Raw genomic sequence first — 12,287 nt, forward strand, 5'->3', positions numbered from 1 at the left:
GCCCACAGTCATTTGGATCAGACCCAAGGCTAAAGTAGTTGCCACACATTAGCTATTTTAGTTTAACTCAGCTCCTGCTGGCTAACGTTACCTTACACTCATTCTGAATAAATCTGTCCATCCGTCCTTGTTTCAGACCATGTTTTGGTAGCAAAGTTTGAAATAGGGACCATCAGAGCCAAAACAGGGACTGCTGGAGGTGAGCTCCGCCACAGTTACCATGGCGACTCGTCATTAGTCTAAAGGGCAAAGCTACCGAGGATCTGGCTTGTTGGCTTGGCCAGAGAATCGGACTGTAACGGCCAGCGGTCACTGTGCAGACTGACATACGAACTTCCCTGTGATATGCTGTCACCATGTGGTCAGGTGTGGTAACGCTACCCAGAGTAGCTTCAAAAAAACAATTGTGTCTGGTCAGCCTGCCACAGTTAAAACAAATATATCCTTAGTAGCCATAACAGTCGTACGTTAAAATAATCACTGAGCTGTCCTCATGGCTATACTATGTACTCTTTATTTTTTAATGGTGCTTGCATGACTGAGAATGCTGCTCCTCAAACATACATTTAAAATGTATGTATAACAGTGTTCAACTGAATGAAGGGGACCTATTAAGGGGACCTATTATGAAAAACACGTTTTTTCTTGCTTTAACATATATAAAGTGTTCTCCCAGCCTGCCAACTCAGAGAAGGAGGAAAGCAACCAAATTCTGCAGTGTCTGTACAGCTGCCCGGATGAGCCATCCAGTGTGATGTGGCTTCTACAAGCCGTTCAGATTCTGCTCCCGTCGTTACGTAACGACAGGAGAGATTTACATAGGTTGGCCTCCGATGCGTGAAGCCAAGCCCACAACTAACTCCGCCGGCCGGAGCTTCCGCCATTTTTCCGTAGCGGTGTATCGCATCATTCAGGCAACCAATCAGCACAGTGCCTCATTATCATAGCCTCCCCGCCCACTCAGAATCCTGCATAGATAATGAGGTTAGACACTGGGATGCTAAAGACATTCCTCTGAGGCTGAATTTCGAATGTATTTAGCAAAAACAATCAAAGCTTGTTTTTAAGACATTCAAGGCCTGTTTAAAATAGGTATTAGATGCCATAATAGGTCCCCTTTAAATAATAAAAACAATGAACTGCACAAAACTGCTTTCAGTTCATGAAACACAACAGAATTAAATCAGTGACTGAATCATGCAGCCGACATGAAAAAGGACATTGCATTCTTTGTCATATTCTGCTTGTAAGACACGATTTCAGTGCCTGTTCAGCTGTGAGGCAGATAGAGCTGTGGAGGCAATTCTTTTAAATTACCGATTTATCGCAGCTGATTTATCGCAGCTCCGCTGCCCCTACTGCTACAACCAATCCTGCATGGATGGATGGATGGATGGATGGATGGATGGATGGATGGATGGATGGATGGATGGATGGATGGATGGATGGATGGATGGATGGATGGATGGATGGATGGATGGATGGATGGATGGATGGATGGACGGATGGATGGATGAATGAAAGGTTTGACAGGATCGTGACTATCTATTGGTTGGTTTTGGACCAACTCCTCAGAAAGTCTTTGGGTGACATCATGGGGGAATTGTCTGGTTCTTTTTATGACATTCATGTATGAAGGAAAAAGCTTTTCTTTCAGAGTTTGTATTTTTCCTCCCACTACTAGCCACACCTCCTAACAACATCACACACGAGCCTCGGGAGTTACTTCTGAGAAAGGAAAGCGTTGCTATTTAACGGCTAAGCACCCCTCATTTACTGTGCCGCCCTCAATTCCCTCAAACATGTTCTGACCCCAAACCATCTAGATGTCAAGGGTTGCCATGATGGTGGCGATGTGTCGGCTGGACAGATGGATGTCTTCCAGAGAGTGTGAGTGTTGCGCCTTGAGGTGTTCAGGGGTGAGTCGGAGGGCAAAAAGAAAATTTCAGAAATGGAAAACAGCCCATTTCAAACGCAGTCTGTCACTGTGAGTCAAATCATTGCGGTTAGAGCCCGGAACATGAGACGTGACGAATTAGAAGGGCATGAAAGCGTCATCCATCACAGCGAGACGGGGATTTGATCAGCGTTTGGTCTTTACTGGAGCAGTTCCTGCAGTCACAGGTGTGTCACTGTCAGCTCTGATAGATGCCAGAGTCAGCTCTCCAAGTCTGAGTGACGCGGTGTGGACCCAATGATACCAACGCATGCATGAGACCGCTGGCTTTGTCTTTGTCTTCTCTTTTTCTTTTTTTTAACACTTTTTTTAAACACTTTTTCACATGTATAAGGTACATTCAGTACATTTCCAGGCAATGATATCAATTAAACACTCTCGTAGACAGAATGATCAGATATCTAAGTCATATGATCAGATAGATAAATAATAAAACAAAGAACAAAAACCAATCACAAAAAAAAAAACTAGAAATAAAACAAAACTCACAAAACAGCTCTCAGACAAAATAAACTACAATCAGGTTTTCCAAAATATATTTAAGTATCAGGGTACCTACACATCTTTAACAACAGAAATAAATGGTCCCCAAACCTTCTCAAACAAGTCCTGCCTCCCTTTCAACATATATGTGATTTTTTCCAAAGGAAAGGCTGCCAACATCTGTCTAACCCAGAATGTAACACTCGGCCTACTGGTTTTCTTCCAAAATAGTGCAATTGATTTTTTTGCATGTAAAAGACACATGTCTATAATTATTCTTTCACTTTGGGTGTATTTGTGACCCTTTGGGTAGGATCCCAGGATGAAAAAGGCAGGGTCCATTAAAAGGACCTTTGAAATGATTTTTTCAATTATTTTCTTAGTTTCCACCCAAAAAGCCTTGACCTTACAACATTTCCACATACAGTGAAATAATGTCCCCTTTTCCTTTAAACATTTCGTGCACCAATCTGGGATGTTACTATTATATTTATTTAGTTTAACTGGTGTGGTATACGTTCTCATTGTCCATTTATATTACAACAATCTTAGTCGTGAGCTGATCGTCTGAGTGTGAGCTTTGGCACATATTAATTTCCAGTCCTCTGGGGAGACCATCATTCCTAAATCTTCACTCCAGGCCATCCGTTTGTCCTCAGAGTTCCCTGGTGAGTTAGACATTAGTAAATTGTACAGTTCCGATATTGCTCCCTTACTTTGGCTGTCTTTAGACACTATTGCTTCCAAATTTGTTTCTAAGGGTTTGGTTGTTCGGCCGTTCTGATTGGTCCTAATGAAGTTCCTGAGTTGCAGAAATTTAAAAAAATTTTTTTTTTCTATATCAAATTTACATCTAAGTTCTTCAAAGGACATGTCATTGGAATCAAATGAATATAGATCTTGAATCTAAACCAAATTTGGTTAACATTAATGCTCATATTTAGTTTCTATGTTGACCTGTGTACCTTCATCTCACATTATATGCTGGTAATATTAAAACAAAACCCTAGTGAAAATGTGACCTACAAATATAAACTTAAATTACTAGTGGTCAATTGGTCATACCACTATTGCCAGCATACACGCGTAATATACTGATGTGTATGTGCAAACACTAAATATATACCCTTATAAACATATGCACAAACAAACATCAGCATATCCATAACAGAGGGCGGCAATTGTTAAATCTCCTATGAAGTAACAGGTTTTATGTTTACTTATAGCCTGGTACACAGTCACTCTCACATCCTCGCGTCCATGCAGTATTAATCAGAATTGTTCAGCCTAGTCTGCCGCTATCCGTCTCTCAGCCTCCGATATTTATTCAGCCAGTTTCTTCTTTTATCTTGTTAATGAAGGCTTGTACTTCAGTCGGATTGTTAAGTGTTAAGTGTGTGTCTTTTCTCTATATGTTACCACAAGCTTCGCTGGGGGTATTATACCGTGTCTGAGTCCCAGGCTCCGCAGCTGCTGGCGCACTGAGTTGTACTGTCTCCGTTGCTTGTGCACTTCAATGGCAACGTCGCTGTAGAAACGCACCTGATGGTTCTTGTAGAGGACGTTCTTCTTCGCTATAGCTGCCTTTATCACCGCCATCTTCTGCTGGTAGTTCAAGAAAGTAGGGAAAGTAGGATCCCGTCTAGTCTGGCCAAAAAATCTGATTTTAAGCTGTTTATCGCCGTCAATATTTCTTCTTTAGCCCCGATGAGCTCCCGGCTACCTGGATCCCGGCCCTGAGTACTATCAGTAGCTTCAGTGCTAGCATTAGCATCTCCGTCGTGGCCATGGTCTTCTCTAGCCTCTCGGCTAACCGTATGCTCCATGCTATGCTATGCCATGCTATAGGGTCTCGCTGGCGGTGGGTTTCCTCCCGCCCTCTTCTTGCCCCCTGTGGGGTTGCTGGTGGCCAGGGTTCTGGGTTCTTCCTTGTCGGCCTCTGGTCTCTCAGGTGGCGGGTTTGATCTAAAACAGCTGCCGCCATCCCAGAAACGCTCCACACGGCCACCGGAGGATGCTAGTTAAAACCACCACAAACTAGTTACAGTCATCCATAAAAACCACCGTATTGCCAACAATAAGGAGGATTGTCTTATCTTAACTCTTTATTCACATCTCAGATGTCAAATTTACTATAACTCCTAAGTTGAAAGTGGCTAAAGTGACGACAGCTATTTGACACCACAGTCGATTGAGCAGAAGTGTTTTTGAACCAGGCTTCACGTACTTTATTTTCTGCTGTAAAGTTTAAATATCGACCCAGAGGAAACCGGGACAAGTCCGCCACTGAGCAGAAACTGTTTCTGTCATCACTGAACCTGTACAGTCGTCTGTCTGCACTCTGCAGGTCCACTAAAATAGATCCCCTGTGACCGAGACCTTCGCCAGCATCTTGCTGACACTAATACAAATTGACATGCAAATAAACTTTCTTCTCTGACTATGTCACACATGCACACACAGAGTGTGCATGTGAGGGGCAACCTGTCACACACAGTCAGCAGCCTAGAGAAAAGCGCTGCAAATTGACATGAAGTAGAAGAAAACAGAGGCATTTCATCGCCACAAGAGTGCGTGGGCTTGTTCAGAGCTGCGGGGTTCCTCGTCGAACACACATCTGCACCGACACGAGTTACTCATATCAGAGCACAGACAGACACACACTGTGCGAGCGACTGTTCAAGTGCTGCTGGGAGGAAAACTCTGACAAAGTACGTCATCCTCTTGTGTTTTCTGTGATGCCAAGAGGCTTCCCTGCTCCATGCCGGCTCCGCTTTTGCTTCAGTATTCATGTTTCCAAGCAAAAAGTGCTTGCACTTGTTAAAAATAGATATAGCTATTTTCCACTGAATACTTAATATGACTTGACAGAAAATGATAAACCAGCATTTCTGTATGTTAATGAAATCAAACACAGCTGCAGGTTCCATGTCTGCATCTATGACAGCTCGCCGGTGATCTTCCCTTTGGGTTTTTAATGCCAGATGTTTTACCCTACAAAAGCACACGATAATAATATGTCAAAACGAAGCTACAATCTGGAACGTTTTTGCCCATCAGTGTTCCTCTGCTAATGTCATTTTATGAACTTGATGTAATCTCTTTTTTTTTTATATACTTTATTTTTTCTATGTGCCACACCATAGTGACGTTCACAATAACAAAAAAAACAACAACTAATATACATATATAGTCATAAGACAGACACCAACCTCAACATATACACGAAAACAAAAACAAAAAAATATTAAAAGGACATATCTAAACAACAAACACAAACAAAGCAAAAAGAGGCCTAACATGCCTTTAAATACCTTCTAACCCCCCTGTTACCTTCCTCCCCTATACATCCCTTACACTTCACTATCCTTTATGTATTAGCCAAAATTCCTATTTTCACAAATCCTTATTTCCATTCTTATTTCATGAACACAATACAACTAGAGGGAGAGAGACGCACCATGAGAGCAAGTAAACAAACAAGTACATGACAATACCTCCAAAGATAACAATAAAAAAAATAAAAAATAAAAAATAACTTGATGTAATCTGGTGGCTGTATAACCTTCATATACCATACTTAAGGAAAGAGTATTCAACACATGTCACACTAAATATTGGACAAAGTAATCTATGAGCTGGGAGAAAAGAGAGCTTAAAAGTGTTCAACTTCACAGCAGAAATAAACATATTTTTGGTCTCCATTGCTGGATGTCGTATCTATGACAACTGTATGGGGAAGTATATTTATGCACATAATCAGGTAACATTGTAGGAGAAATTGTGAAGCTGAAACAAGGACCAACAAATCTCCACTCAGACCTGTGGCTTGCAGGCCTAGGCCAGCAGGGTCCAAGAGGGGACAAGTGGACCCTGGCTAGTCCTTGTTTTAGCTCTGGCGGGACTCGTTCTGGATGTTGCTTCAGAGGCAACGTCTGGAATGAGGATGTTTAGGTAGATTTGATCAGAATGAGTGTAAGGTAAAATCAGTTAGCATCATAGGTTAACATAAGCTAGGCCAGTCAAACTAAAATAGCTGACTGTGACTGAAATACGGTGGGTGTGTTCCAACCTATTTATGTCAGACTTTTATTTTATGTTAGATTCTAGTTTGTACATGTGTATGGGGAGTGGTGTTCCACAAGGTTCTGTTTTTGAGCCGTTATTTTTTACTCTACATACTCTACGCTTCCATTAACTACCGTTATTAGGCTGTATGGCGTTTCATTGGCATGCAGATGATATTCAGCTATACATATCTTAGCTTTTTCATTATTCAATATTTTTTGTTGGACCTGTTCGATTGTTTGACCGTCGTCCACTCACTCTTGAAACTGCAATTATTGACCTCCAACACTTCTGTCGACCCCTATTTAAAACTCCCAATAACTCCACCAAATAAATTGATAAAATGTAATCTGTGATATGTTACACTACATCCTTGTTCTTGAAGGCCATGACAAAAAAAAACTGTTTAAACGTTAAACTCAGAGGTTTTAGCTGAACCAAATACTTAGCAAAAGATAACAGCGAATTACTAAAACCAGGAAACATAAAATACAGAGTAAATTTTGATGATGCTGGTTGTGGCATACATCAGATAAATATTAAAAATTAGGTAAATCATCTCAGGAAACACGGTTCAGACATCCTCATCTATAACAGCAGATTCCTAGTTACCTGTTCTTTCTTCATGGAGTCCAGACACCCTCATTTAAATTAAAAAACCTAGACTGGGACGTATCAACACTCCTTATTCCCCCTTTAAATCATAAACTCTGCCCTCACTCCTCAAATCGTCCCAGGTCTCATCAATCCACCAGCTTCATTTACCATCAACTCTCTGCGAGCTTCATGTCTGCATCCTTTCATCATCCATACATTTACTCCATCTGCCTCCCCCGTATTTCTCTCCTTTCCTGCACTCAGACTTGTCAGACTAGTGAGGAAGCAGCTTATGGAGCTTAGTTTCAGAAAATGCTTCACCACCCACTTTATTCCCTAGTTTGATGGGGATCCTTAACCCTTGAGTGCGCACACATGAATGATTTCCAGCCTCATTTCTGATGACTCCTGCGTAAAACCAAGCATGGATGAATGATGGTAATCTGCTCCTCAAATCCCATTAAGGCTAGCTGAAAGCTTTGTTGTCAAAAAGTTGAAATGATTGCCCCTCCTGAACGGAGGAGGTAGCAGGACAACAAGACTCGAGGGGATTCAGTTGTTGAAGTGGGACAAATACAGACGTGATGCTCAGTTTTATCAGTCGCCCACCTTTGTAGAGATATCCCAACACTTGGTGTTTGGCTTTTGTACAGTTATTTGTGGTACCCACGGGATGAACCTCAGTGCTACATCTGATACGGCTACAACAGAGGCCTGAACATGGTGTTGGAATTAAAGGGAGACTGGTTCAAGTCAAATCTATTTGATAGTTGTCAATTCTTTTATTTATTTATTTTTTTATATTTTATTTATCCCGATTTTTTTTCCCATTTTATCACCCGCTCCCACCTAAGTGACAGTCCTAGGCATTGCTGCCTCTACCAAGCCCTGGAGGGCCCTACACTGAGCTCAGGTCTCCTTCTTAACCTGAGGAGTGAGCAGCAGCTTCTTTTCACCAGACAGGGTGGGGCTTCTCTGGCCGGACGTAGCGCATGGAAGGATCACGTTATTCTGGCCAGATCCTCCACAAACCATCTATGTGCATATTTTTGTGAGGGTAGCTCACATTAGATACCCAAGGGAACATGGGGAGAACATGCAAACCCCACTCAGGGTGCGGGCGTTGAAGTCATGGGGGAACCATTCATTTATGCCTTTTTTCATGAAACCAGAAGAAACTAATGAGTTGCTTATACTACTACATGTCTAAAAGGCTTGTGAAAGTGACTGAAATATTTTTCTGCACAGAGCGATAAGAGCGGCGCTGGCTTAAAAACAGATGGACATGCTTGTGAGGGAGCGTTCACGTTATCTACTGAGAGATCACCTGTTAATTCCCACCAGGAATTCATTTAGAGTTATTAAAGTGAATTTAATCTTTCAGGTGTATTTTCATAGAAATTAGTTCGAATAATGTTCAATAATTCATGCTGAAGCCCAGAATAACGGTGTGTGGATGGTGGATGCTCACACTGCTAGTGTTTTTTGTGCTAGGCATTTTGGGGTCATGGAGGTGATAGGTCAGCACACAGTGGCATGGACGAGGCCTTTTTGCTTCCTTTTTACAGCTGTGTTCCTGTCACTCGCACACCTGCCTCCGTGTCCTTCCCGGCCGTGAACATTTCCACTGAGCTCATGAAACACAGGCAATCAAACACTTCTGGCCACAGCGGATTCGTGCAACATATCTGCCGCTCCAGCTGTCAGGAGAGAATTCCCGAGCACTGGAAACAATAACGCCTCAGCTGCAGATCGGGGAAGGAGGAAAAGTCAATTATTGTACCGCTGAGCGCTCAAGTCAGCTAGCAAGAGTAGAAAAGTCTTGAATTTCAATAATTCAGTTAAATGGATTTGGTACCAAAAACTGAACAATTTTATTCATGTGAACATTTTTATGATATACGTTATATATTGCTGTTCATCTGAGGTTGTATTGGCCCAATGCAAACACTCACCACAATCAAGTGGTGGTTAATTTATTTAAATTATGTTCTTACTTTAAGAATAAGTGGGATCAAAGGAGGGAAGTTTGCAGTGAATATTTGTTAGATGATTTCAAACTTGAAACCTGAGGAATTATTATTAAATGCATCATGTTACTCTGGGTGATAGAAAGAGTTTACATTCATCTTAATCACTATTTCAAGTTCCTCTGAGTGGTCCCGAAAACCTTTACTGCAGGTAAAGGTTTAGTTAATTAAATTTCAACTGACGTGGATGTTTTACCACAATGCTGTCTCATCACTAAAAGCAATTAAGTCCTAAAAGCAGACGTCGCAAAAAGCACAGATTCAATAAAAAAAAAAACCTGAGGTAAGAGGGTTTTGTCCCTGACTTCAGCAGGGTGGGGCCGACGTGGAGACCTTCTACTGGAGCACATTAGCCCAGCAGCCCAACGATCCAACACCACCCACCTCCACAAACATTCTTCAATGCAGATGATCAGAGGTCAAAGGGGAGTATGCAAAGATATTACACCCAGTGCAGGAGAGAAGCAGCTTTGAATCCCACTGCAGCTGGGAAGGATGGAGCGGTTTTATAACGCTGCTAATCAATTCCATGCTGACAGACCTCGCCCAGGCCTGCAGTTTCAGCAGAGTCCTGCCAGCTCCTTCGATCTGAGCGCTGACAGTTTCTAACGAGGTGATAAAGACAATGATTTAAGCTCCCACTGAACACGCTGCACTGATTTTGGGAAATGTCCAACTACTATCCTTTATATCTGACTCACTCCTGTTCTGGAAATACAGTTCAAACTGATGTAAATGTGAAGCCAGATGACTGGCAGGCGACTCGGGCGATGACCAGCCACTTAGCACTGTACGGACTTCAGGGTTGGGACCTAACAGAACATAATCATTCATATATTTACCAACAGGCCACAGTGACTGACTGTGGGTCGGTCTGGGGTCTAGAAGCTTAGCTGAGAACAGACGGCCTGTGCTAAGCTTGTGTCGGTTAAACGCAGACGTTTGAAAAGGCCGCTGCTGTTGCAAATGTTCGCCAGCAGCCCTACAGATCCTCCAGCATGGACCAGCTGAAAGATCAGAAGCCTTTCAGGATGCTTCCAAGCCTGCAGCCTGACTGTAATAAAACTAAAACCCCGAGCAGCAGACTGGGCGAGTGCGGGTCGCTGAGCAGCTCGGCTAGTCACACTTGAAATGAGGATGTTTGGATGGATTTGATCAGAATTAATGCAAATGAATATTAATTAGCATCATAGGTTAGCATAAGCTAAGTCAACCAAGCTAAAATAGCTAACTGTTACTGACAGAAGTGTGCGTGTTCCCCACGTTTAGTTGCAACATGACGTCGAGCAGTCAGAGGAAAAAGAGGCTTCAAAAGCATCTCCTGTTTTATTTTCTCTGCTCACACCAAACACAGACAGGCCGCTGGTTTGTGTGTTATGTTTTAAATGTCTAATGAGATTTGTTGTCCACGGTTTCCTTTGTACTCACACATTTTATAAACCGCAAAACCCTATTCGCTCACAGGGGAAAATGTCCCATGCTAACGGCATGTAGCTCTGGCTGAGTGTGCGCAACGACGGATGCATAAAAACGGGCCGGAACGGAGTCAGGAAAGAGTGCGGCTGACCTGCTGGTTCCCAGTCAGGTCACTGACCGGTCAGCTGCTGCATCTTTAACAAGACTCGTTGGCGGTAAAGTACTGATGAGTGGTTCAGCAAACTTTGAAATACAACTTTGTTCCACAGATGGTGCATTTTGATGCGTCAGGAGTTGAAAACACTGTCCCCATGTGGTCATTAAGTAGTATTAATACAGAGAGTGGCTTTAAGGGATCTGTGGTGTTTTAATGAATTAAAATAAAACAAAATAAAATAAATCATTATAATTTTCATGGAACAGATATCACAAAGTATCATGAATAATTGGAAAAATATCACAAACTTTAAGTTCAATTTATTTTATTTATGTATGTATGTTGGTTTTCGTTGCTGATTGGATGTACGATAATAATCTACATGCTATGTTGAATTTTATGAGATTATGAAACAATCTAAAATTGAAAAGTTAGTCAAAAAAGCTGTCCGGTATCCTTCATCTTCAATAAAAACATGCAGCTGCAGCTTTTACAGGCTAAAACATGTGACAGTGCTGTTGGGAGGTGTTACCTGATGGTCCGGGCAGATGTTGTTCCTTTTCCGCTGTCTTTTTAGCTGCTCCACAGTGACAGTGTTACGCAGGAAGCAGCGTCTCAGCATCCATCGCGCAGCATCCTGTACTCCACTCTCCTCCACTGTGACAGCCTCTGTTAACACACGCTGTAGTAACGGCATGACTCCGCCTCCCTCCCTCCCTCACGTTCAACTAAACCTGTCCTCTCTCATCATGTCAACACAAGACAAAATGGTGATGCCACAACGACTGTTAGCAAAGTGAATTACAAGAAGAGCAAAAAGAAACGCACAAACAAACAAACAAACAGTGTTTCATGTTCATATTATTACCTTACTCAGATGTCTCTGCTCCAAATTTCATGGAGAAATACTGGATTTAAAAAGAACTCTTAGATTTTTGAATTCAAATTAAAAGATTATACGTTAATGGACATTTGTAGATCTAAAACTATAATGTAATTGTGTTATAAATGCTAGAATACATTTTTCTGGAGAAATTAGGGTGGGACTGCTTCGACCCTGAAGGAGAAAATTCAAGATGTTTCAGCTTCCATCCTGGCGTGAAGCTGAAAGGTACATGAATCAGATGCGCTTGAATGCATCATTTTGGTCTGCCCTGGACTCACTGGGTGTTTAAGTGACGAGACACCCTCATCCAGATGTCCCAGCAGCAGATCTGCGTCCCTCACCTGAAGCCACCGTGTGGCTTTTTCAGCAGCTCGATTGACCTTCTTCTCCGTCTCCATGGTAATACACGCAGCGTTGTAAACACTCTCCAGAGTGATCACCTCAGCAACCCCCCACCAAAGCCACGCAGCAGGTCCACCGGTACAGTTCCCTGCCCCCATCCCTGCCTTCCGGGTCCCTGGCATGCTGTGTCAGATTGGCCTAATTCACGTACTCCTCCCAGGGTGATGACAGACACAAATGCTGAAGGGGGACCAAAAGAGTATCCAGTTGCAATGATGCTGCTGGAAGTAACAACTAACTCCGGCCAGCTGATCGGTGCACTAATCGACCTTGCCTCCAAAACCAACTACC

General features: G+C 42.5%; 1 protein-coding gene across 2 annotated transcripts in view; it reads right to left on the bottom strand.

The window, feature by feature from the left end:
- Positions 1-11,355, bottom strand: part of rph3aa (rabphilin 3A homolog (mouse), a) — a 37,385-nt gene extending 26,030 nt beyond the window's left edge. The window contains exon 1 of one of the 2 annotated variants that reach the window (XM_061733348.1): positions 11,241-11,355. The gene's annotated coding sequence lies outside the window, so the exon portion shown is untranslated. The remainder of the gene's footprint in view (positions 1-11,240) is intronic. The other variant, XM_061733349.1, reaches the window with a different exon arrangement.
- Positions 11,356-12,287: the final 932 nt, after the last annotated feature.

This window comes from Cololabis saira, chromosome 11 (assembly GCF_033807715.1).
Source record: "Cololabis saira isolate AMF1-May2022 chromosome 11, fColSai1.1, whole genome shotgun sequence".
NCBI lineage: Eukaryota > Metazoa > Chordata > Actinopteri > Beloniformes > Belonidae > Cololabis > Cololabis saira.